The sequence below is a fragment of the Pelodiscus sinensis genome, chromosome 23 (genome assembly GCF_052426305.1).
Source record: "Pelodiscus sinensis isolate ZL-2025 chromosome 23, ASM5242630v1, whole genome shotgun sequence".
Classification (NCBI taxonomy): Eukaryota; Metazoa; Chordata; order Testudines; family Trionychidae; genus Pelodiscus; species Pelodiscus sinensis.
This window is the reverse complement of record NC_143074.1, coordinates 12,805,740-12,832,825: the sequence shown is the minus strand read 5'-3', so window position 1 is coordinate 12,832,825 and position 27,086 is coordinate 12,805,740. Positions and strand designations below refer to the sequence as shown.

The window sequence follows — 27,086 nt, the reverse complement described above, 5'->3', positions numbered from 1 at the left end:
ACAATCTGTCCTCTCTAGTCACCCCTGAATTCACGCTGGGGTGCAGGAGACACAATTTCCAGGTTTGCTCTAGGCATTGGAAGCATTTGAAATCTAAACCCAGCTCTTAATTTAAATTACCCTGGTCTTTGACCTGAGCCCAGATCTGAAAAGCCTTTGTGGTACCAATCCAGATTTTGGGGCCCAGGCTCAGTGTCATCATGGCAATAACCAGTGTTCCCTGTAAGCTGAGCGCTTGGGCAGCCACCCAGGAGAGATTCAGAGGCCACCCAGCTGATTATCAGAGCAGCAACAGCCTCCCATAGCCAGCAGTATGTGTTTCTGTGTTTCTGTGTGTGGTGCGTATCTGCAAATGCTTTGGTGCACATAACAAAATTCATTTCACACATGCATGGGGAAAAAATTAGAGGGCCATCCTTCACTGATTCTATCTGGTCTTGCATCAGCTGTGTGCAACAAGTGTAGGGAGGCTAGCAGCTGGTGTTTCACTGAAATCAGCTTGAGCTGGAGTTGGTCCATCACCTTCCTCAGTTGGATTCAACCCTTGATAAAAGCCGGCAGTTTGCTAAGTTGCCTGTTATCCAGAACACGACATTTAGTACAGCGAAAGTGAATATAAAAATAAAGCATTTCCGATAGATGTAAAAGTTTCTAAACAGCCTTAGGTTCCTGTGAGTTGAGCTCTCCTCTTCCCATGTGGTTTTGTTTTATTCATTGGGCACATCTCACCTCTCAAGAGAACATCATCAGCTGTAGGTCAGATACCCAGCTGGTGTAAAAGGACCATTGAAAACAAGGGAGCTGTGCCAATTACACAGCAGCTGATGGCCTGACTTGCGTCGCAAAGTATGTAGCATATAGAAATGGTACCGGGAGTGATAGCATCCTACCTAATCCACTATGGATCATCCCCCAGCTCATCCACCATAATGCTCAGTTCCATATTTATTCCAAGCAGGGCAATCAAAAGTACAAGGCATTATTCTCTTAGGCTGCGTCTAGACCGGCAAGGTTTTCCACAAAAGCAGCTGCTTTTGCGGAAAAACTTGCCAGCTGTCTACACTGGCCGCTTGAATTTCCGCAAGAACACTGATGATCTCATGTAAGATTGTCAGTGTTCTTGCGGAAATGCTATGCTGCTCCCGTTCGGGCAAAAGCCCTCTTGCACAAATGCTTTTGCGCAAGAGAGCCAGTGTAGACAACACGGTATTGTTTTGCGCAAAAAAGCCCCGATCGCGAAAAAGGCGATCGGGGCTTTCTTGCACAAAATTGCATCTAGACTGGCCACGGATGCTTTTGTGCAAAAGCACTTTTTGCACAAAAGCATCCGTGCCAATCTAGATGTGCTTTTGCGGAAATACTTTTAACGGAAAAACTTTTCCATTAAAAGCATTTGCGAAAAATCATGCCAGTCGAGACGTATCCTTAAAGAGCCACATTGATCCACTGGGATTCACACTAACTCCTCTGATACCTGGGACTAGCAGACAGTGGTCATCCTTCTTATCCCATCTTCTATGGGGAAAGTTTGCTCTCAATATGCAGGAGTACAAGCAGATTTCTCTCCTCCATTCATCCTAAGGGAAAAACCAAATTCAAGGGATGACATCAGTTATATTGTCCACTCAGATAAATTCATCCATACATACAGCAACCCCCCCAAAAGCTGGTGTAACACTCAGTACTTAGATATCTAACTAATCCTTATTGGAGCCCAGTACATTTGGCAAATATTATTAAGCCCATTTTACAGTTCAGAAGGCTGCAGCAGAGGCATTACGGGATATGCCCAAGAGCAAAAAATCAGATGGGACTAGAATTCAAAGGGCAAAGTTCAGGGGTGATGAGTAAATTGGATCTGCCTACACTGAGCCTTGGTCTACACCTTAAAACTCATACTGACACGGCTATGTCAGTCAGATGTGTGAGATTTTACCAACAGAGTTGTGCCAATATTAGCCTTCCTGTAGCTGTGCTTATACTAACAGAAAAAAGCTTTTCCTGGTAGAGCTTATGTTTCTTGGGAGACTGGTGTAAACGGTGCCAGCAGGAACACTTTTATGCTAGTATAAACTGCATCTACTCTAGTGTGCTGGTACAGCTATACAATCAAACGTTTTCTAGAGGAGGCAAGGATCTCCTAGATCAGTGTTTCTTAAACTTTTTAAAACCGAAGACTACCAAACAATATTTTTTTTATGAGGAACACCAAGGATTTTTTTATTGAGGGGAAAAAAAAAAAGGTCGGGGGAAGCAAAAACAATTCACACCTCCGACTGCCTCGTGGCACACCACTGTTCCCCGGAACACAGCTTAAGAAACACTGTCCTAGACACTTTCCATTGATATTTAACAGCCTACACACAACAAAGGGCCAGGTCTACACTACACTGTTAGGTTGACATTAGCTGCCTTGTGTCATCCTTGTAATGGACGCGTCTTCACTTAAAATGTGGCTTCTGCCAACGTACGTATCCTTCTATGCCAAGCAGGGTAGTGTCACGGTGATGAAGACAGGTCGACAACTGTATTGCTTATGTCAATTGTTACCGGCTTTCTGGAATTGATCCACGATGCCCCATACTCACAAAAGAATCAATAGAGGTGCTTCTGGAGAGGATGTGCACTGACACAAGGAGCCAAGTGTGCAGTGATTTAATAACTAGGTTCTGGCTTAGTCTGCAATACAGTGTTACGTACAGGCAGTCCCCGGGTTACGTACAAGATAGAGACTGTAGGTTTGTTCTTAAGTTGAATCTGTATGTAAGTCGGAACTGGCGTCCAGATTCAGCCGCTGCTGAAACTGATCAGTTTCAACAGCGGCTGAATCTGGACGCCAGTTCTGACTTACATACAGATTCAACTTAAGAACCCCAGGCATCCCCAAGTCAGCTGCTGCTGAAACTGATCAGCGGCTGATTCCAGGAAGCCCGGGGCAGGGGCTTCCTGTATTCAGCCACTGGTCAGTTTCAGCAGCGGCTGACTTGGGGACGCCTGGGGCAGAGCAGCTGGGGTGCTGCTGGGTTGGTCCAGTAGCGCCTTCGCTCCTCGGCGCTACTGGACCAACCCAGCAGCACCCAAGCTGCTCTGCCCCAGGCGTCCTGATTCAGCCGCTGCAGAAACTGACCAGCAGTGGCTGAATCAGGACGCCTGGGGCAGAGCAGCTGGGGTGCTGCCGGGTTGGTCCAGTAGCGCCCAGAGCGGCGCTACGGGACCAACCGGCAGTGCCCCAGCTGCTGTACCACAGGCGTCCGGAGCAAAGCCGCGGAGCACGGGGGCAGCGGGACAGCCCAGACGCGCCGTGGCTGTCCGGCTGCCCTCGGGCTCCGCGGCTTTGCTCTGCTTTGCTCCCCGTCTCCCTGGTCTGTAGACCAGGGGGACGGGGAGCAAAGCGGCGGAACACGCGGGCAGCGGACAGCCCAGACGCGTCTGGGCTGTCCGCTGCCCGCATGCTCCACGGCTTTGCTTGCTCTCCCTGGTCTGCTGGAGACCAGGGAGACGGGCCCTGTTCGTAACTGCGGATCCGACATAAGTCGGATCCGCGTAACTCGGGGACTGCCTGTATATGTAAGGCTGCTCATGTAGACCAATCTCTGCAGCGTCTACAGTACAGTGCAGCTTCCATTGATGTAACTTGCACACTACACCGACTTGAGAACGTCACTTCTGTGAGAGGCATAGGCCTTAGGTGGATGTAGTTTCAGTGCAGACACAATGTTGCTGATATTGACTGTTGAGGCCTTTCCAAAGCTGCCTCACAACATCCTGCACTCACAATACAAATGTTACAAGTGCACCTGATGAGGACGGGCACTACCAATGCAAGGAGAGTAGCTTAGACATGCAAATGGATTTAATTGCGGTGGTGGCTGTATGTTGACGTTACTTAGGTTGACGTAGTTTTGCAGTGTAGACCTACCCTAGGGATTGTGTTAGCCGAGCTACACCGTCAGGGGTGATGTAACTATGCCAGGCCCTAGTCATTTATTCCGATTTACATTATACCAGCTGCTAGCCGAATTTAGCTAAACCAAAATTAACATGGTTTGAACTAAGAGTGTCCAGGCAGCCTTTTGTGCTAGTTTAATTAAATTGGTTGAAAGCCACGCCTTAAATTAAACCAGCGCAGCTGAGTGCAGAGACAAGTCCTAAGGGAGTCTATAATCCTCTAACTCAAACAAGGGACAGGAATACAGTGGAAAATCAAGCAATCCCCTTCTTACTTTAACTTACATTTTGTAACATCTGCAGGTTCCCTGGTGCATAAGTAACATTAACTCTGGGCTGGTCTATACTGGGATCTTACATCGGTCTGTCGGGGGTGTGAAAAATCCACACCTGAAAGATAGAAAGGAAACTTTCCCCAAGGCTAGGCCAGCCTAAACCCTGGTGTAGACAGTGCTAGGTTGACAGAAGAATTCTGTTAACTACCAACTCCCAGGGAGGCAGATTACCTACGAAGACAGGGGAACCGCTCCTGCTGATGTAGATAGTGTCTGTGCAGAACCCTACACAGCTGCACCACCATAGCACTTGAAGTGTAGACATATCCTTAACCTCCTTTCTCAGAAACGTTCCTGCTCATACACAAATCTGTATGATGGGAAAATCCTGCCCCCACCAAAGTGAATGCAAACCTGCCATTAACGTCAGTAGAGGCAAGATTACACCCAAGTGGATTAGGTCCAACCCACTCTGAATAGAAACGTGTTACTGCCATGCCCTTCTCTTCATTTAACTCCCCCCTGCAGCACTGTGAATCGAAAGGGTGAGAGTACTGGGCTGGTTCCTCCTGAGAATCAGGGGCGGGAGGGACTGACTAAAACAAAGGTGAAATTGAGCCAACTAGCAAAGCCCACATCCCAGATAGAGAGAAGCACAAAGGACGGGAACCAGCTGCCTGAAGAGCAAAAAGAGTAGAATTTTAAACATTCTTTTCCTTGTGAGGATGTCAGTGGGGTCAACAAACTCGCCAAGCCCCATGGCAAGGCAGGGGAGGGGCGGGGCCTCAGGCAGAAGGGGCGGGGCTGGAGCTAGCTTCTCCCAGGTGTCCTCAGTGATGCCCAGAGCATGCCAACAGGGTTCCAGCAGCAATTTAAAGGGCCTGAGGCAGCAGCTGGGAGCAGCAGCAGCTGGGAGCCCCAGGCCCTTTCGAATCACCAGGCCCTGGGGCAGTTGCCCCTTTTGCCCTCCTGTCAGGAGCCTGATGGACGTATTGCAAACAGTGAACCATAACTCAGGTGGGGAATTGTTTTCCATGTCACTGGGCCATGCACACTGATGGCAATCCCATAGAACCAATGGGTTGCTATCAGGGCTGAAGCTGAGCCATGTGTTCTTGGGTTGGAAGCAGTCTTTTCAGAGAAGAATTTCTGCTGGGAGTCAGGAGTTCTGGCTGCCTGATTTTTGAGGGAACGGCAAGCAGTTTGTTTTTAATCTGACAAGTAAACCACAAAAATCTCTCTCTGAAAACCTACCCCACAAAACAACTTTATTCTCCAATCAGGAAAGAATCATCAGTAATACATGACAATGGGAATCTGTTTTCCAGGGGTGAGGTGGGGGCACGTGAAGAGGGACTTTTTAATAGAAATGGCTAAGGGTGTGTTTTTTTAAACTGATGGGTAGAAATGGACTGTGCAAGAGCAGCCAATATGCCAGGTAGGGGGAAGGAGAAGTCTGTAACTTCACCTGCCTGCACTTTGTTTGTCCCTTGGATAAAGAACTAGCTCAAGTTACCGGAGTGTGTTGTGTTCAAACCTTTCTTGCCCTGCCCCTCCCTGAGCAGCAGAATCCAGGAGAAACGTGGAGAGAAACAAACCATTTTCAGCAACAGCACAGCCAACAGAGCAGGGAATTTAAATAAATAAATACAATTCTACTCAGAGAAAAGGGAATAAAGGACGTGCTTTTCTGCTCCTCCTCTCATCCCAGAAACCTGTGTGCTATGTAAATATATGCAGATGAGGCAATGAAGGGGGAAAAAGGGAAACCAGGTCTATAAAATGGCATGTTTTCAGATTGGAAATAAAGACGGGGGGAGGGAGGGAGGGAAAGGGTTGTTGAAAAGTTTATGCAGAATTCATTAGGAAGTAAGTGATGTCCATACTCATCTAATAGAATCATAGAACTGGTAGGAACCTTGAGAGGTCATCAAGTCCCCTCCCTTGCACTCATGGCAGGACCAAGCACCATCTAGACCAACCCTGATAGGTGTTGTTCTAACCTGTTCTTAAAAATCTTCATGGATGGAGATTCCACAAGCTCCCCAGGCAATTTATTCCAGTGCTTAACCACCCTGACAATTTAGGAAATGTTTCCTAATGTCCAATCTAAATGTCCTGTGTTGCCGCTTAAGCCCATTGCTTCTTGTCCTATCATCAGAGGCCAAGGAGAACAATTTTTCCTCACTCCTCCTTGTAACACGCTTTTAGGTACTTGGAAGCTGCTATCATGTCCTCTCTCAATCTTCTCTTTTCCAAATTAAACAAACCCAATCCTTTCAGTTTTCCCTCATCGCTCACGTTTTCTAAACTTTTAATCATTTTTGTTGCTCTTCTCTGGACTTTTGCCCATTTCTCCACATTTTTCCTGAAATATGGCACCCAGAACTGGACACAGTACTCCAGCTGAGGCCTAGTCAACACAGAGTAGTTATGAAGAATTACTTTTCATGTCTTGCTTTCAATACTCCCTTTCTGCAGTACTCTTTCCTAGGCAGTCATTTCTCATTTTGTATGTGTGCAGTTGACTGTTCCTTCCTAAGTGGAGTACTTTGCATTTGTCCTTATTAAATTTCATCCTATTTACCTCAGACTATGTCTCCAGTTTGTCCAGATCATTTTGAATTATAATCCTAACCTGAAAGCCCTTGCAATCCCATCCATCTTGGTATTGTCAGCAAACTTTATAGGCATACTCTTTATGTCATTATCTAAATCATTGATGAAGTTATTGAACAGAACCAGACTCAGAAACAATACCCGTGGAACCCCACTTGTTATGCCCTTTCACTATCACTGTTAACCATTGATAACTACTCTGTGGGAACTGTTATCCAACCAGTTATGCACCCACCTTATAGTAGCTTCATGTAAATTGTATTTCCCTAATTTGTTAATAAAATAATGTAAGATTGTATCAAACACCGCACTAAAATCTAGATATACCAAACCTATTGCTTTCCCCTTGTCCACAAAGCTTGTTACCCTGTCAAAGAAAGCTATCAGGTTAGTTTGACATGATTTGATCTTGACAAATCCTGCTATTACTTATCACCTTATTATCTTCTAGATGTTTGCAAATTAATTCCTTAATTATTTGCTCCATTATCTTTCCTGGTACAGAAGTTAAGACGACTGCTCTGTAATTTGCTGGGTTGTCCTTATTTCCCTTTATATAGATGGGTACTATATTTGTCATTTCCCAGTCTTCTCTCTGCCATATGCCATGACTTTTCTAAGATAATAGCTAATAACTCAGATATTTCCATAGTCAGCTCTTTGATAAACACAGAAGTCATTAAGCACCTCTGCCATTTCCACTTTTTCTGTTAGGGCACGTTATTCTGAAATAACTACACAGCACGCCTGTTATTTCAAAATAATATCGAAACAACAGGCATCTTATTCCGGATTCTGTAGCCCTCATTTTACAAGGAATAACGCCTATTCTGAAATAGCTAGACAGGGCAGCCGGAGTTATGTCGAAATAAGAGGTCTCCAGGCCTTCCCACAAGTGCCTTGCTGGCCACTCTGGCCACACTCATCAGCACTCTATAGTCCTCCTTCCTCTGCAGGCTTTAAAGGTACAGTCACAGGGGAAAGGGCTTGTGTCACAAGGCAGGGCCTGACAGCCCTGAGCCACAGAGCAGCCACCATGAGCGACCCCATTGCTCCCACTGAGCCCTCCACAGCTGCAAGAGAGCCAGTAGCCAGCTCCCAGGACCCTGGCTGGGGACGAAAGAGGCGTGCCCCTTCCTGGGTTGGTGCGGAAATCCTGGACCTCACTGACATCTGGAGAGAGGAGGCAAACCTCCAGGATCTCCGCACCAGGCGCATGAATGCAGCTGTCTATGGCCGGATGGCCAACAGCCTGGGTAACGTGCGCACTCAGAAGCAGGTGCACATGAAGGTCAAGGAGCTGAGGCAGACCGATGCCAAGGGCAGGGAGCACAGCTCCTGCTCTGGGATGGCGCTGCAGAGCTGCCCATATTATGCCCAGCTCCACCACATCCCAGGGGGTGGGTCAGTTCTTCCCCACTACATTGTGGCTGGAGATACCCATCGTCACCCTCCCGGGGGGCACAACTGGTATAGAGAAGGAGGAGGAGGAGGAGGAGCTGGAGAGGCCAGCAGCATTTCGATGCGCACCAGCCAGGAGGTCATGCTCGCCCAGGAACCGGTACAACCCCCCCTCCCTCCAGGATGTCTCCCAGGCATCATATGAAGCCTGGGAAGGCCCATCAGGTGAGCGCCATTACTTTCCCTGGACATCCACGGATGGAGGTGGTAGGCGGCAAGGGGCAGCAATGCACTCCTCGCTCGGCCTTCTCATCCTGGGGACACACAGCCCCAGGAGGCTGCAACAGAGGACTCTTGTGCTCTTGCTCATGCTCACAGGGTGTCTGGAGACCACCACAAGCCACCAGTAGAAGGAGGCTGGGGACATGGCAACACACACACACACACACACACACAGAGCAGTGCCGCACACGGCACATGAGCATGCTCACACTCTCAGGGCAGGATCTGCTCCCAGGGACAGTGCGGAAAGGCAGAGGAGCATCTGCCACTCACAAACAACTCCCCCCAACATCCTGCCCCCCTCTTCTCCAGCGGGCAGGGATACAAGTCTTCTCCCTGTGGGACACCACCACTGTCGGACCTGACACGTGCGCAGCACAGAAGGAAGCCCAGTCGCCCTGTGACCCCCTCCCGCCCACAGGCTCCTGGTCTGGCCGGCACCTTCCCATGCCTACTTGTCCCCGGGACGTGGGGGTAGTGAGACTCCCCCGGGATATCTGTGCCCTTGCAGGAAAGGACCCACTGTCTAGGGCACAGATGGCCTTGCTCGAAGCACAATGCCTTTGTCTGACCCCAGACTTTTCGGTCTCAGCTCAGAGATGAGGGCTGGGTTTCATGCACAGTGTCTCCCGGGATGACTGACCTCTTTGTTCTTCACAGCTGGACCAGCTGCGAGAGGGGTGCGCTCTACACCTCCCGTGCCATCCTCCCGACCCCACATGACCCACAGGCGAGCCCACGAGGACCTCCAGAGAGAGCACATTGCCGCCCTGTGAGCCCTGCCGCACTCCATGCACTGGCAGGATCGGAGACCGGAGGAGGACCTGCAGCTGCACCATGACACCTGGCAAGAGCTGCTGCAGCAGGGCCAGACCATGTGCGTGGCTTTCACTGCCGCCCTCGACTGCCTGGTGGCTACTCCTGCTGCTGCTGCTGCTGCTGCTGCTCCTGCTCCTGTCCCCCAGCCTTCTCCTCCTAGTCCCACCCATGGCCATCGAGGGCCCTGCACAAGAGGTGGGGGGACCACCCGAGGCAAATGCCAGTCCCAGCCCCTTCCCTGAGCCTATCCTCCTCCTCCTTCTGACCCTTCTGCCTGCCTCCCCCCTCCCAGGTTCCTTCCCCAGTCCATCTCCAGATACATTTACCCCAATTAAACAAAACCAGTTTATTCTTTACATAAGAACAAGCATGCTGGGTCAGACCAAAGGTCCATCTAGCCCAGTATCCTGTCTGCCAACAAGGACCAATACCAGATGCCCAAGAGGGAGGTATCACAACAGGTAATCCTCAAGTGATCCCTCCTCTGTCTCCCACTTCCAGAGAAACAGAGGCTAGGGACACCATTCCTACCCATCCTGACCTCCATGAATCTATCTAGCTCTTTTTTTAACCCTGTTAACGTCCTAGTCTTCACCACATCCTCTGGCAAGGAGTTCCACAGGTTGACTGTGTGCTGAGTGAAGAAAAACTTCCTTTTGTTTGTTTTAAACCTGCTGCCTATTCATTTCATTTGGTGACCCCTAGTTCTTATATTGTGGGAATAAGTAAATAACTTTTCCTTATTCACTTTTTCCACACCAGTCATGATTTTATAGACTTCTATCATATCCCCCTTTAGTATCCTCTTTTCCAAGCTGAAAAGTCCAAGTCTTTTTAATCTCTCTTCATACCGAACCTGTTCCAAACCCCTACTCATTTTTGTTGCCCTTTTCTGAACCTTTTCCAATGCCAATATAATTTTTTTGAGATGAGACAACCACATCTGTATGCAGTATTCAAGATGCGGGTGCACCATGGTTTTATATAGTGGCACTAAGATATTTTCCGTCTTAGTCTCTATCCCTTTTTAAATGATTTCTAACATTCTATTTGCTTTTTTGACTGCCGCTGCACACTGAGTGGATGTTTTCAGAGAACTATCCCCAACTACTCCAAGATCTCTCTCTTGAATAGTTGTAGCTAAATTAGTCTCCAAATCAAAAAGTGTGATTTATTGTGTCTGCAGAAGAGAGGAGGGGGAAGGTGGGAAAAGAGGGGTGAGGGAGGAAAGGCACAATGGGCCATTGGTCTTCCTCTTGTTTCTAATGTATTTATATAGACTATTTCAGGTTGCTCTATGTCTGTAGCTAGTTTGAGCTCATTTTGAGCCTTGGCCTTTCTAATTTTGCCCCTACCTGCTTGTGTTATATGTTTATATTCATTCTCATAAGGATTAGGGAGTGCTTAACCCAAAATTCTATAGGTCAGATCCATGGAACAGACTTCGATGAAGCTACACTGTGCTATCCTAGCCAAGGATCCACTTCGGGGTCTCCATCCTGCGCCTCTCAGTTCAATCCAGTTCAACAGCCATGATTGAAATACCTTGGGAATTATTCAACTGGTATTTAAAATAAGGCACTGTCTGTTGCCTTGCTGGTGTTTGTGATGTGTAGAGAGACAAAAGCACATGAATGCAGGAAGGTGGGGTGAAAGGTGAAAGGACCAATGGAACATAAGCCCAAGTAGCCTGATGTATAAATAAAGCACAGTTCAAATCAGAGATATACCAAATCACGGCTAGACTATCATCCTTTTACATTGGGCACTTTACCAATGGGACTGCTTGAGGAACAATGGACTTTGCACACGAAAAGGTATTGTAATCTAACCCAGCAGCAGTGCACATGCTTTGCAATTTTATGAAATACAAGTGTAAGCACTGGTCAGTGGAGGTGCATCATTTTATGTCAGGCAATGTAGCCACCCAAATATTTCCTGGCTTTGCAAAAATTTTTCCAAATAGCAACATGCCATTGAAGCGGGTGAAATTTTGTATTTAATTGGTTTTAGTTTGAAAAGGACCTTCGTCTGCACGGACCTGGATTTATGGGCTAGGGATTATGGCCTGCCACTGGCCACATCTGACCAGAAGATATTGTCAGATGTCTAGGGGTGGTCTGAGGCGGGCTGCGGCAGCTGGCGCCCCAGGTGGAACGTACAATCAGTGCCCCCGCCTGCACGGCCGTCAATGGCCATGACGTCATCATTGGGCACCCTGGGCGCCCCGTTGAAGACGGTGCCCCAAGCGACGCCCGAGTTGGCCTATGCTCAAGGGCCGCCCCTGCAGATGTCTCAATTCAGGCTGCCGAGTGAGAGAACAGAGAGAGTTCGACCTCAGAAGAGACTCTCGGGATATGTGGCAAGGACCGAATCTGAGGACAATACCAAACCATTAAAGCCTTTATTAAAGGAAATGAAAGAATAGCAAATGTTATGAAACATAGGGCTACAATGCAATTATACAATTCTATGACTCCTTTTGGTAACATTTTGATGATAAAGAACTACTTAGCCTCACATACTCACACCCTTCCCTGAAGGCCTGGTGGTAAGAGATGTACGACCAGCCTCGCTCCTGGCATGCTCGACGAATGTGATGGTTCAAACAGGTGGAGTGTTGAGTGGCTATGCTATACCACAAAGCTGAGCTAATAGCTCAGTAGAAGGTAGGCAGAGTTGAAGGGCGAATGCCACATGACCACTAGCATAGTTATTTTGTAGAACCGTGGCACTGCTTAATTCAGGCCGAACCTACCATGCCCAAATCTTCTTTCCTTACCCTAAGAAACCTTCAGGCATACTTATTCTATAGGTTAGTATATTCTGACACCTATGTCTAGCTATTAATAAGGATGATCTCACTCCAAAAACTGTTACCTTTGGCCTTACATGTAACTTCTATGTTCTGTCGTATACTCTATGGTTACCGACCAGTTTTAGACACCAGATAAACGGATTCAGTGTTATCTTCAGTTGCCCCATTCAGTTCCCCAAAGTCAAAGGGCAAATGATAGGCCATTTTTATCTGCGCCAAAGGTTACAAGAACTTCTACTAACTTGCTTTAGCTAATTGTAAAGGATACAAGCCTATAGGTATCTTGCATTAAAGCCAAGTGCTATGGATAAATATGAATGACTATGATAAATAACACCCACCAGAACTCCTAAGCACAGCACCTGAAAATATAATTCAGTGACAGCAGGCATAGCCACAAATTAGTACAAATCAACCCAAGAAAAGCATGTTATATGGTATAGCAGGCTACCAACTAAATCGAATGGGCTGCAATTTGAATGAGGTTTTTCATCTCACTGCAAAATCTGAACATTTTTGCTCAAACTCTCTTTCATTCCAAAACAGTCCAATTTGATTGACACCGATTTCTTGCAATATTCCTGAAAAAAAACGCTTTAATGTATTAAATGCAAAGTTTGTGTCTTACTGTGGACTAGAACGATACTTAATCTCTCTAGAAGAGAGTTGTGATGCAAAGCCTGAAAGTAAAAAGACGGTTTGTGTGCCAGAAAAGATGCATTTTTGGAAGAATGAGGGTGAAGTGGATTTTCTGGGGAATACCTAGGAAGAAGTTAATGCAGATTCCCTACTTCTGGCTATGCAAAAAAATCCCAAGCCCCAGCCTCTTGTAGCTATGCCTTGCAAGGGCTCCATTTTGGGAGACCAGGGGGGCAGAAGCCATACGTACTGTGACACTGGCTTGTTTTTTTCCCATTCCCCTAACTATCAGGGAGTAAGGGGAAAGTACATGGCTTGTGTGCATGCCTCTTACTCCTGGCTGGTGAGGAGAGGCGCAAAGAAATAATTCACAAAATCTGTCTAATTTCCCCTTGCTCCCTGATAATCAGGGGAATGGGAAGAAAAGCAAGCAGCATCCTGGTACTCAGGTCTGCTGCCCCTCCAGCTCTCCCAAAATGGTGCCCTTGATGCCTTGCCAAGGAATGATTGGCTTCTGATTATCTGTCTCTGTAGGGTAGAACTCAAAAGGTCCAAGATTTATAAAGAAACCATCTGATATTCCCAGGCTGGGGTCAGGTTCTGAAGCTGAAGCTGTTGCGAATTTGTAACCACAGGGACAATCCAGTTGTGGGTTTTGAAGGACTGGCACGTAGCAAGGCCTGAGGCTGCAGTTGAGCTGATGTGTGGCAAGCTTCTTAGCAGGCATGTAGGTTCTTTTATTGTTTTTAACATGTTTTCTCTGTGATGCTTTCACCTTAAGAACAGCTGAGGAGCCAGAAGCCTGGAGTGAGTGCCCTTGGTGGACCACGAGGGGGAGAAATACAGGTGCAGTTGCCCTGAACTGTGACAGCTGTCTGCTCTCCTTTTCATGATAGTGTGCAGCTGCTAACTCCCTCTGACCTCTTCGGAGATTTCAGGATCCATCACTGGAGACTGATGGTGGAAGACAGTGGAGAGCAGCAAAGGTGAGATGAGGAGAAGCGCTATTATCATGCCATATGTGTGCATGGTACAGACAAAGACATGTTCCCAAGGTGCTTCCCATCTAACGTTAGAACCGTGACATAAATCAACTGAAAAGAGAGCTGGAGACAGAGGGAGATAAAGCTGCTAGGAAGCCAAGGATTCTGCTCTCGCAACACTTCAGTAGAGTCACTCCCCATGTGCGCTAGCCTGAGCAAGAGGAGAATCAGTCCCCATGCCTGTCCTCTCTTCCCATCTGCAGCTGACTCTCCATAAGCACAAGGAAGAAGGCACACAAAGAAAGTGTATTTCGCTATGGCATTTGCATTGATTTCACTAGGCAATGGTCAGCTCCCATTGATTTCACTGGGAGTCATTCTTGAGTAAAGTGTTCAGGAACAGGCTGCCTTGTGGAGTGAAGTGCACCAAAGTTCTGTTGTAGGAGCAAACCCAGTTTAAAGAATAAGCTTCTGCTGGAAGGGATGAAATGGCTTGTTTGACATTTTCCGTGTACTAAACCCAAATGATGAGGGGTACAGAGAAGGCCATCAGGGTGCATATATTTATGCCTTTCCCTGGGAACTCAAGATTAACAAGGTAACACCTTCATTACAGATATACAGTGGGGCGGGAGGGGGTTGTTTTTGTTTTTACATGTGAGTGATCTGTGGAATTTGTCCACGCAGGATATTATTGAGGCAGTGAACTTGGTAAGAGTTAACCAAGCTATTAGACACTGATGAATAGGAACCTACCAAATTCAGGGTCAATTTCACAGTCATGGGATTTTTAAAATGGTAAATTTCATTATTTCAGATATTTAAATCTGAAATGTCTCAGTGTTGCAATTGTGGGGGCCCTGCCCCAAGAAGGAATTGTGTGGGGGTTGCAAGGTTAGTGTGGGGGGGTTGCAGTATTGAAACCCTTACTTCTGCACTGCTGCTGGCAGGAGCATTGCTTTCAGAGCTGGGCAGCTGGAGAGCAGTGGCTGCTGGCCAGGAGTCCAGCTTTCAAGGCAGACACTGCCAGCAGCAGCACAGAAGTAAAGATGGTATGGCATGATATGGTATTGCCACCCTTACTTCTGCGCTGATGCCTGCAGAGCTAGGTCCTTAGTCAGCAGCCACTGCTCTCTGGACACCCTGCTCTGAAAGCAGAAGTAAGGGTGGCAATACCATGGTTACGGTATTGCCATCCTTCTGTGCTGCCTTCAGAGCTGGGCACCCGGCCAAGATTACAACCACTGCTCTCCAGGGGTATGTATAGACTACTTGGCTCCGTGGACGGAGCCATGTAGATGAGTTTACTAGACATAGGAAAATGAAGCAGCGACTTAAATAATCGCCGCTTCATTTACATCAAAATGGCTGCCACGCTGTGCTGATCAGCTGTTTGGCGAAACAGTGCGGTAGTCTGGCTGCTCCGTGGTCAACAACGGAAGCCTTTGTCGACCGCTCTGCTAAACCTCGTTCCACGAGCCATAACGGAGTGGTCGATAAAGGCTTCCGTTGTTGACCGCGGAGCGTCCAGACTAGTGCGCTGTGCTGCCAAACAGCTGATTGGCACAGCGCAGCAGCCATTTTGATGTAAATGAAGCCGCAATTATTTAAATCGCCGCTTCATCTTCCTATGTCTAGTAAACTCATTTACATGGCTCCATTGACAGAGCCATGTAGTCTAGACATACCCCAGTTGCCCAGATCTGAAGGCAGCACAGAAAGGTGGCAATACTGTGACCCTCCTAAAATAACCCTGTGGTCCCCCAGCAGCTCCCTTTTGGATCAGACTGCCCATTTGAGAAATACTGGTCTCCCACATGGAATCTGTATAGTACCGGGTAAAAGCACACAAAAGACCAGACTTCACAGGAGGACTACAGATCTCATGGTCCGTGACGTGTTTTGCATGGCTGTACATTCGGTAAAGCCCTACTGATATGACTAAGAAGAGGATCTGTACACTAGCTAGGGATAATGTGATAACAGTCATCAGCCCCATATTTCAGAACCACCCTGGGAGAGTCAGGAAGAAATTCTGCCCCTAGGTGGATAGGTTTTTAAGCCATTCTCTGGCACATCTACCAAAGGCCACTGTCACGGGCAAAATATCAGGCTAAATAGAACATTGTCCGGTGTTGGACCTGCATGGCTTATAACCCGTGTGAAGGCTGCCATCTTAGCTGACACAGTTTGGATTAACTGGGGACCCCCACAGCTAAAAACAGGAATCTTAACAGTCTGAATTAAAGAGCCAAACTCTTCGGCTGGTAGTGCTGACAGACTCAGATCTGCTGTAGATTGAGCACAGAGAGGGATACATCATGCTCTACCAGCAGGTTACACTTGACTTGCATTTCATAAAGCAGCAGAACCCTCTGAAATAACTTCCTGTCCAAGGAATACAGCTATGGTGCTACTAGGGTTCCCACTGCAGGCTCCCAGGTGGGAATTACGACTTTCCAACAAGGCTGTGAGACAGCAAAAGGTGAGGTGAGCACACTGGGAGACCGACACTGCAGTTTGCAAAGTCCTCCTGGCAAAGAGGGTCAAGTAGCTGGGCTCACAAACAGAAGATTGGCATGCAGTGCTTCCTTCAAGGAGGTATGAAAGGGAGCCCTTGAGGGGCAGCTTTGGTTGGAAGGGAAGACTTCCTGGATCTCGGCTGCAAGGCAAGGAGAGGAAACCACTGCCAGACTTGACTCCCACACCACCTCATAGAAAGGGCTAATCCCGCCAAGCCCAGTCTAACAAAGGCAGAGTCCCTGTTCACCCACCCCTCACAAACGCACACAGTGTCACAGCCCTGTTAGGCACAGCTCCCCCCCACAGCTGCTGCCTCTAACAGGTCCAGTCACCTGGTGTCTTGAGGCGCCTCTTGCTGTATCTCAGCAGAGACATGCAATGGACCAAAGGCAAGGGGGCCATGTCAGAGAGGAATCTGGTCCCCCCCCCCCCCCAGGAGGGAGGCCTGAACTCTTTCCCCTCCATTCTCCCCCTCAGTGTGTGTTACTTCCACGAGCTAGTGGGGCTTGGTGAGGTGGCTTCTCTTAGAGGGAAGTATAAACATTGAATGTGTCTTCCCAGTACCAGAGAAGGAGGCCCTGTCATACACCAGGGCAGCTGGAAGCCTGCCTGGCTGTGAGGGCATTGGAGAGTCAGGGAGCACTGACTGACCAACCCTAGAAACAATGCTGCCCACCTGACTCCCGCCCCTCCTCCCCCCCCAATCAATCACACTAATCAGGTCTGCTCCTGTCCCCAAACCTTGTTTGCCTTTCAGGCGCTTATTTCCCTCCCCCACCCCAAGTAAGCCTCTTCCCTCACCACAAGGGGTATGGCACAAAGCAAATCTCGGGGTAGGAGGTGGAGGGTACATCTATGCAAAACACCTCCCAAATGGCACCCCCCTCAACACCCCAGCTCAGGCAGAGTGAAATGTTCAGGGGAGAAGGGTTAGGAAATTATCTTCCTTTCTTTTTAAGACTGAAACCAGCCCTGTGAGCCTGTGGAAATGAATGGTGTAGACTAGCTGGGATTTCAAATTCTTGATTAAGGGCTGAGGTGATTTTCCCCCCTTCCCTGGGCTGATAGCACACACTAGAGATGAGGGCAGCTTTTTGCCTGGCTGCCAGCAGCTCTGATATGCGCTTCTGCCGTCACCAAGCCGAGAGATTATTCTCTGGATCTCCCAGGCTGTTTATCAGGAACGCTCACTGCTGCAGCCGCTAAACCAGTTTAAATACCAAAAAAAAATTTTTTTAAATCACTTCCCTAACCTCAGAAGCAGAGAAAGAGAGGGAGTCAAAGTCAGTCAGAAGAGAAGGTAAAGGATGCCTGGGAGACAAACAGGATTCATAACAAAACAGAGGAGACCTCACCAGCCCCAGATATGCAACAGCAAAACCAGCCTCCATCTAGTTCCAGAGCCAGGCTCCATCTAGAGCTGCGACCACGGGATTGATAACCCATGTCATATTACGAGAGGGTGAGATGTACTCTGTCCCCTTTGAAGGGGACAGAGGCACAGGTTGTTAGTAGGGAACCTGGCAGCCTCCAAGCACTGGGGAGAGGGACATCATTGCAAAGCCTGCAGAGGAAGTGAACAGGTCAAATTCAGCCCTTGTCTAAGTGGGATTGTCTCCCAGTGACTTTGCTTTGCTTCGGCATGGCGGTGAGTAGTGTGAGGCAGGTATGGTGATGCTACACCAAGGGCAGGCTGTCCTGCTAGGTCAGGCTTTTCAAACTTCATTGCACCATGACCCACTTCTGACAAAATAATTGCTACATGATCCCAAGGTGGGAGCTGATGCCTGATCCCCACTGCCCTAAACTGTAACCCTCGGGCTTTGGCCCTGGAAGCTGAGGATCAGGATTCAGCAAGTCGAACAGCAGTCCTGGCGATCCCATTAAAATGGGGTCCTGACCTACTCTGGGGTCTTGACTCCTGACCAGTATTCCCTCTACTCTTTCCCATCCATATGTGGAATACGTTTGATGTGCATCGAGGCATGTGTGAATGTGCACAACCAATAGAAACAACCAATCTAGCTGTGGGCGCTCTGCAAATCAGTTGGGCAGCGTTGGAATCTCTCCTGAGCAGCGCCCACCTTACAGGGAACACTGGTCCTGACCCACAGTTTGAGGTCCGTGTTGCTGAGAGCCTCAGAGAATATTGCCTGGGCGTTTACTTGTTCCACATGCCCTACGCAAGAGGGAAGGCTGGCAATAGGACTCAGAGGAGGTGACAGCAGCAGTGTCAAGGGATGCCAGCAACTTAACAGCGTCATCCACTCACCTGTGAGCACCTAGGCCCACTTGGTCAGCCTTGCACTAGTTGGGAAAAGACACTAGGGAAGTTATTGCCCCAGTCCTGCCATAGCTGGATGAGGAGACTTCCCAGAATGCAAGAATCCCGTGTGCAGCTTGTGCTCAGAGATGCAATGTGTGCTCAGGGGTAATGAAACACACAAGAGGCCATACCCAGTGGCTGGAGAGGGTGGAAACCAGTGAGGTCAGATTCCAGAAGTGTGGCATTGCTGGTGCTCAATGGCTCTGAAAAACCAGGTTCCCCATTTCCACAGTAAGTCTATGTCTACACTGCCCCCGTTTTGCGCAAAAAATATGCAAATGAGGCAAAGCGTGCATAATTAATGAGGCTCCGTTTTTGCGCTAAAATAGCCTCTTGTGCAAGAGCCGTTCTTCTTGACTAATTGCGAGGATGGCACACAAGCAGGCAATGCTGGCTAGTGGTGGGAGGAAAAAGTAGGTCTCCTCCATTCTATCACTGATTCTGCCACTGACTGGCCGAAGGACCATAAAAACTAGAGTCAAACCTTCTGAGTCCAAGTGACAACATTCCTCTGCCCCTTCTGCCCATTGCTTAGGCCCTGCAGAGCAGCCCCAGGAGGTCTCTGGCCCCAGTTACACCAGTGGCATGCCGGATCTGTGCACAAGCAAAATGAGATACAGCTTAGGGCCTCAGATGATGAGGAGCCTCTAAATACAAAACAATTACTAGTTTTTACCTATGTACCGGTATGTATGCAAATATAAAACTTTATGATGTCTGTTTTCATTGTCCTTTCTGGTAGAAGAATACACATTTTTTGGCATTGCTAAGGGGCTTCTTACACTGGACATAGGTTAGGGCTTCTGCATGTCCTAATCCGCCCTGACCTGTGGAAATTCTGAGTAACTCACCACCATCGTGGTAATGGAAAGCAGGATGTGACCACTCAGCCCTCTCCCCCAGAGCAGGACCCTTAGAGCTGTACTAGAGCCCCTCCATGGCTGCAAACAGGCCAACTCCTGGCCCCTTTGAAGCCACAGGCTCATGTGTTCACTGCAAAATGCATGAGAGAGGGGAGCGAGGGGAAGGAATGAGCCACACAGACCCCAGGGCTATGCTGAGATACAGCTCCAGCTCACTCATACGAATCTGAGACCTGGGGCCCTTCCTTCCCCAATAGGCAGCACAGCCAAGGCAAAGCTCACACTGAAAGGAATCCTTACAAGGTGAGGAGGAGTTCCCCAGCTGCTCACTGATGACATCCAGCTGCTCATCACAGCCCAGCTGCATTTGCTAAGTCATCATTTCTATGCACCACCAATATGTCCTTGTGCCCTGCACCAGCACCTGGGAACCAGCATTTTCCAGAGAAAGCCCTCCCTCCATTGGAAAGGAGCAGAAACCACTGGGATCTTCCTTCACCCATCACTGAAGATATGGGGTTCTGATGACCCCATAGCCGTGAATCTCAAAAAAGCCCTTGGGATCCTGGGAAAATTCCAACGTGGGGATACATCTTCACTGGAGCTGGGACTTGTAATTCTCTGACTGAGCTAGTGAGCTAAAAATAGCAACATAGCCACAGCTACTTGGTCACTGGAAGGGGCTAGCTGCTGCAACTGCCTACCTAGTGTTTATGATGGAAGTGCATCAGTGCGGCTAGCCCCTCCTCCCGCTCCTGAATCACACTGCAGCTGTGCTGCTTTCTTAGCGCACAAGCTTGCTCAGAGCTAGCGCAGGTGTGTCTGCCTAAGCTGCAAAAACTACACCTCCAGTTTCATCGTCGACACACCCTACCTGCACGTTGAACCACTGAAATCTCCAGCAAAACAGAACATTCTCTTCCTCCACCACTGTGTCCAATGCTTAGTCATTAAGGGTATGTCTACACGACAGCACTAATTCGAACTAACTTAATTCGAATTAGTTAATTCAAACTAAGCTAATTCGAACTAGTGCATCTAGACCTAAAAACTAGTTCGAATTAGCGTTTTGCTAATTCGAACTAGCATGTCCACATTGAGTGGACCCTGAACCGAGGTTAAGGATGGCCGGAAGCAGTGCCGGCAGGGCATCAAATTAGGACTTAGAGAGTGGAGCTGCTGTCTCAGGCTAGCCGAGGGCTCTGCTTAAAGGGACCTGACCCCCACCCCGGACAGACAGTTCTCAGAGGTTCCCCGCTTGCAAAGCAGTCCTGGCTTGGAATGCCCTGAGTGCCCACACTCGGCACATCACAGCACTCGGCCATCAGCCCGGCTGCACTTGCCACAGGCTGCCATCCGGAGGGGAGGTCAACCGGGGGGTTGCAGGAGAGCTTCCACCCTGAGGAGCCTGCAGAGCCACCCCAGTCCTCCCCATCAGGGGCTCGTACCCCATTCCTCCCTCACCTCCTTCCACTTACCCCTCCCTAGCCCCCTTCCTGACGTACAAAATAAAGGACACGTGTTCAAAAATAGAAACTCTCTTTATTGGACAAAACTCAGGGAGACTGGGAAAAGGAGGTGGGAGAGGGGAGGAGGAAACCTGGGAGGAGGGAGCTGGAAGGGGGAAGCCAGGGGAAGAAGGAGGAGTATAAAACTATGGTACGCCATATCTTCAGTACTGTGTACAGATGTGATCTCCTCACCCCAGAAAAGATATTTTGGCCTTGGAAAAGGTTCAGAAAAGGGCAACTAAAATGATCAGGGGTTTGGAACAGGTCCCATATGAAGACAGGCTAAAGAGACTGGGACTTTTCAGCTTAGAAAAGAGGAGACAGAGGGGGGATATGATAGAGGTCTATAAAAGCATGAGTAATGTGGAGAGGGTGCATAAAGAAAAGTTCTTCATTAGTTCCCATAATAGAAGGACTAGAGGACACCAAATGAAATGAATGGGTAGCAGGCTTCAAACTAATAACAGAGGGTATGTCTACACTACCACCCTAGTTCGAACTAGGGTGGTAATGTAGTCAACCGGAATTGCAAATGAAGCCTGGGATTTGAATTTCCCGGGCTTCATTTGCATGTTGCCGGGCGCCGCCATTTTTAAATGTCCACTAGTTCGGACTCCATGCCGCACGGCTACACGCGGCACAAACTAGGTAGTTCGGACTAGGCTTCCTATTCCGAACTACCGTTACTCCTTGTGGACCTTTGGTCTTACCCAGTATGGCCATTCTTATGTTCTTATGTTCTAAGCTCAGGGCTCAGGGTCGGGGGTCTCACTGGACCACCCTGATTTTCATGCAAACCTGCTCCTGGGTGGCCAGGCTGGCAGCTATCCTGCCCTAGATGGCCACTTTCCTGTGCCTAGTGCGGACGTCGTGGATGAGGTCTCCACGATCTCCGCACTAGACCAGGTGGGTGCCCGCCTCTTGCAATCCCGGGCAGGCTCCTAGGAGCCGCCAGCCTGGTCCCGGGAAGAGGCGGAGGGCTGGGTGGCAGCGGGTGGCTGGCTCGTGCCATGCCAGGTGCAGGGTCTGCTGGGTGGGTGCTGGCAGGCTTGCACCTAGCACAGGCACCGTAGCCAGACCGTGCCCCTTTAAGGACTCCGGGGCCGGCAGGGGGGCAGAAGAGTTTCCCCGGTGGTGCCCAGAGTGGCCACCAGGGAAAGCTGGGGAGGGCTAGCCTCCCACTAGTTCAAATTAAGTGGCCACACAGCCCTTAATTCGAACTACTTAATTCGAACTAGGCGTTAGTCCTCGTAGAATGAGGTTTACCTAGTTCGAATTAAGCACTCCCCTAGTTCGAATTAAGTTCGAACTAGCGGTTTCTATGTGTAGTGCCTATTAAAGTTAATTCGAACTAACGTCTGTTAGTTCCAACATGCACATGCTTTCCTATTCCAGGGCCTATTTGGGATGCTGCTTCTGGGCTCAGTATCAACACTGCCGCCACCAAAAGCCATCACTACTCCAAACAGGCAGGCAACAGCAGCAGCCACCCACCCACCATCCCTAGAAGGGAGCAGAGACTTCTGCATTGCCCAGGAGCATGACTGCACAAATCATCTTGCAAAGACAAGATTTCAGGTCCATATAGTTTGCAAGTGGCGTGCACAACAGTTCAGGTGCAAGGGCGTGCTCAGAGCAAGACAAATCTGTGCACGAAGAGGACCCTACACGGGGACTGGAGGAAGAAAAAGAGAGATGCTGGAGAGTGGTATCCTACTGCGAGGGTCATGGGTGACCTGCAGGAAAGTGCAAAGCCAAGAGTGGGAAGAGAGAGAGTGCAGTTAGGGTGGAAGAAGCAAGGGAAGAGAGGGCTGCAGAGGGAAACGGGACCAAACACGTAGACTATGACAGAGCTGGGCACAGACTTGAGGCAAAGAAATTTAATTTGAACTTGCTGCGGAGAGAGCAAGGAAAGGGATCTCAAAGCAGGAGTGATGTGTTTCAAGCGTACCAGGAGAGGACGGAATGGAGATGTATGGGGAAGTTTCAGGAGGCTACAAAGGAGGAGGCTGCAGTAGGAGTTCCAGCTATGTCTGTTTTCCATGCAGAATGCTCCCTGCAAACCCATGCATTGGACACATGATGCCAAAGATGGCCAGCCTTACTAGTGTTAATCAGAAAGCTGCAGGCGTTGATTAATACATGCTCAGTAATGCCGCAAAGGGTGGACACTAGCTCTCATCGGCTATGTCTGCTCTGCAGCACCATTTCAGGATACCAGAGATATCCTGATATAGCTATTCCATGTCTTTTGAGCATGCCCGTTATTTTGAAACACAAGAGGCTCACTATTCCGACATCCCTGTAAAACTCATTCCACAAGGAGTAAGGGAGGTTTCGGAACACCAATTTATTTCAAAATAAGTGCTGTATAGATAGCGCAAAATTACAAAATAAAGTATTTCAAATTTGCATAGCTTCTATCACGTCAATTTTGAAATAGCTTATTTTGTAATTTGGCACTGTCTATACGGCACTAAATTTCAAAATAACCCGCTATTCCGAAACGTCCCTTACTCCTTGTGGAATGAGGTTTACAGGAACATCGGAATGAGAAGCCCATTATATTTCGAAATAATGGGCTTGCTGTTAAGACAAGGGACAACTATTTTGGGATACCTCCCGAAATAGCGCTGCAGTGTAGACGTAGCCATTCTGTCCGAAGGACCATGCTAGGTGGGACAGGAGGATCAGGGCCGGCCCACAACATTTTGGCACCTGAGGTGGGGAGCTCAAAGGACGCTCCTATACCCCCTTGCTTGGGCCAAAACTTTGAAAGGTTTCAATTCTGACTTCCTGTTCTACTCCTCTCATGGCACTCCACCATCTCTGTGCATTTAGAGCAGAGAGAATACATATGCACCAGCAGCAGACATTTCTACACTCTGGGTACGTCTAGACTACAGACTTCTGTCGACAAAGCGCGTCCAGACTACATTGAGTTCTGTCGACAAAGCAAGCTGCTTTTGTCGACATGGTAGTCTGGACGCAAAGGACAGTTTCCATTCAATAACACCTTCTGTCGACAGAAACTCTGTCGACAGAAGGTGTTATTCCTTGTAAAATGAGGTTTACATACGTCGACAAAACTGCTGAGTTCTGTCGACGTTATGTCGACAGAACTCAGGGGTAGTGTGGACGCAGGTATAGTTTTGTCGACAAAAGTCCACTTTTGTCGACAAAACTCTGTAGTCTAGACACACCCTCTGGGTCCTAGTGGTGCCCTCCCCCCCACACACAGAGTCTGACACCTGAGGCGGCCCCCTCAGTTCGCCTCATGATAAGGCCAGCCCTGAGGAGGATTTCCACTGAAGTTTCCCCCATGGAGACTTTGGAAGCCCACATATGTGGTAGCTCTTGACTTTATCAAGGTTTTTGATACTGTCTCACATGACCTTCTCATAAACAAACTAGGGAATACATGGGGGGGCAGTTGAGTGCCACATGTTGAGCAGCCCTGCTTTAGATAATGGTGTAGAAAATATTCCTGTAAAGTTTGTGGACAATACCAAGATTGGTTTGCAAGAACTTTGGAGGATAGAATTAAAATTCAAAATGATCTGGACAAATGGGAGAAATGCTCTGAATTAAATAGGATGAAAATCAAAAAGGATAAATGCAAATACTTTCAGATCTGGGAAGGAACAATCAATTTCAAATGGTTCTTATCTGCCTCTTTTGACTATCCAGTCTTTAGGTGCTTATAGACTATTTGTTTTTCCTGTTACACTCCAGCTCGGCTTTTCCCTTGATATTTTTATACCCACTGCTTCTTCTTGTTTCCCCCCCCCCCTCCCATTTCTTTCTTTCACCCCCTGTGATGGCAAGTTGGGGTTCCTCTGATCCTGCAGCCCCATAGCAGCAAGAACAGACTCCACCAGCCAGTAGAATAGTGAGGGTTTACTGCTTCTCCAGAATACAGCACAGCATAGATGTGATGTGTCTACAGGAGTCTGGGCCAGAATGTCTCAGCCCCCTTTAGATGGGGTCCCTGGGCCCCTAGATTCCAGCCCCCTCCTTCGTCTGTTTCCTTTATGGTTCCAGCCCAAGAATGCCTCGCTCCCAGACCCTGCCCCCAAACCAGGTGTTCATCTCTGCCTCCCTCCCTTTGTCTCTCCCCTGGGGAAAGAGCCTTGTTATCTGGGCTAATATACATGTGGGTGAGTCAGTGGAAATCACATATCGCCGGGTTACAGAGCAGACAGCACCCCCACTACGTCACCCCCCTCCCCATCTTCTCCCCTATTTATTTTAGTTCTGGACATCCAACACTCTGGTCTTCTGAAGAAGTGGGCTGTACCCACGAAAGCTCATGATACCATCTACATGTTTTGTTAGTCTTTAAAGTGCTACAAGACTATTTGTTGGTTTTTAAGTTTATCCTGGAGGGTATGTCTACACTACCCCGCTAGTTCAAAATAGGAGGGTAATGTAGGCATACCACAATTGCAAATGAAGCCCGGGATTTGAATTTCCCGGGCTTCATTTGCATAAGCGGGGAGCCACCATTTTTAAATCCCCGCTCGTTCAAACCCCGTGCCGCGCGGCTACACGCGGCACGAACTAGGTAGTTCGAACTAGGCTTCCTAGTTCGAACTACCGTTACTCCTCGTGGAATGAGGAGTAACGGTAGTTCGAACTAGGAAGCCTAGTTCGAACTACCTAGTTCGTGCCCCGTGTAGCCGCGCGGCACGGGGTTCGAACCAGCGGGGATTTAAAAATGGCGGCGCCCCGCTTATGAAATGAAGCCCGGGAAATTCAAATCCCGGGCTTCATTTGCAATTGCGGTATGCCTACATTACCCTCCTATTTCGAAATAGGATGGTAGTGTAGACATACCCGTAGAGACTAACTCGACTACCCCCTGAAGCTTTTGAATATGAGAAATGACTGCCTATGAAGGAGTACTGCTAAAAGGAATCTGGGGGCTATCATGGACTGCAAGCTAAATAGGAGTTAACCGTGTAATACTGTTGCAAAAAAAGTTAATATCATTCCGGGATGTAATTAGCAGTAATGTAAAAACACAAGAAGTAATTCTTTCTACTCTCCTCCATGCTGATAAGGCCTCAGCTGGAGTCTTATGTCCAGTTCTGGGTGTCACATTTCAAGAACAATGTGGACAAATGGGAGAAAGTCCAGAGAAGAGCAACAAAAATGACTGAAGGTCTAGAAAAGATGACCTATGAAGGAAGACTGCAAACATTGGGTTTGTTTAGTGTGGAGAAGAGAAGACCTATGGGGGCACAGTAAGTTTCCAAGTACATAAAATGTTATTACAAGAAAGAAGGAGGAAAAGTGTTCTCCTTAACCACTGAGGATAGGACAAGAAGCAACAAGTTTAAATTCCAGCAAGGGTTGTTTAAGCTGGACATCAGGAAAACCTTTTTAACTGGCAGGGTTGCTAAACACTGAATTAAATTGCCTAGGAAGGTTATGGAATTGCCATCTTTGGACATTTTTATGAGCCGGTTAGACAAATACCTGTCAGGGATGACCTAGCTCAATGGTTCTCAACCAGGGTTACATGTATCCCTGAGAGTACACAGAGGTCTTCTAGAGGAGAGGTTTTCAAGCTACGGGCTGCAACCCAGTCCTGGGTCATGGAGTGCCAGGCACTGGGTCGCTTTACTGTAAGATGACCAGGTGTCCAGTGGGGGTACTAAGGCAGGCGTCCTGCCTTCCCCAGGGACTGTGCTGTGCCCTGGAAGTGGCCAGCAGCCGACTTTGGGTGCGGGAGCCAATGAGAGCTGGTGGAGGGTGATGGGCAGTGCCTGTGTGCAAGAGCAGCACACGTCCACCTAGGAGCTGGACCTGCTGCTGGCCACCTCTGGAGCACCGTGCATACCACAGTGCCAGGACAGTCAGGAAACCTGCCTTAGCACCTCTGCTGCACCGCTGCATTGGATCCACTGGAGGTAAGCCCGCACCCAAGTCCAGAACCTCCTCCTGTACCCCTCATCCCCAGCCCCAGCCCAGAGCCTGCAGTCTAGTCAAAAGATATAATTATGTTGGGTCATGGGCATCAACCATTTTCTTCAACTGGGACATGAGCAAGAAAGTTTGGAAGCCACAGTTC

At 48.5% G+C, this 27,086-nt stretch overlaps 1 long non-coding RNA gene across 1 annotated transcript; it reads right to left on the bottom strand.

The window, feature by feature from the left end:
- Positions 1-389: 389 nt before the first annotated feature.
- LOC112546665 (uncharacterized) lies at positions 390-19,231 on the bottom strand. The gene is made up of 3 exons (XR_012897255.2): positions 19,118-19,231; positions 1,475-1,577; positions 390-574 (listed from the first exon to the last, which is right to left on the bottom strand). It is a non-coding gene; the product is annotated as an uncharacterized LOC112546665 (long non-coding RNA).
- Positions 19,232-27,086: the final 7,855 nt, after the last annotated feature.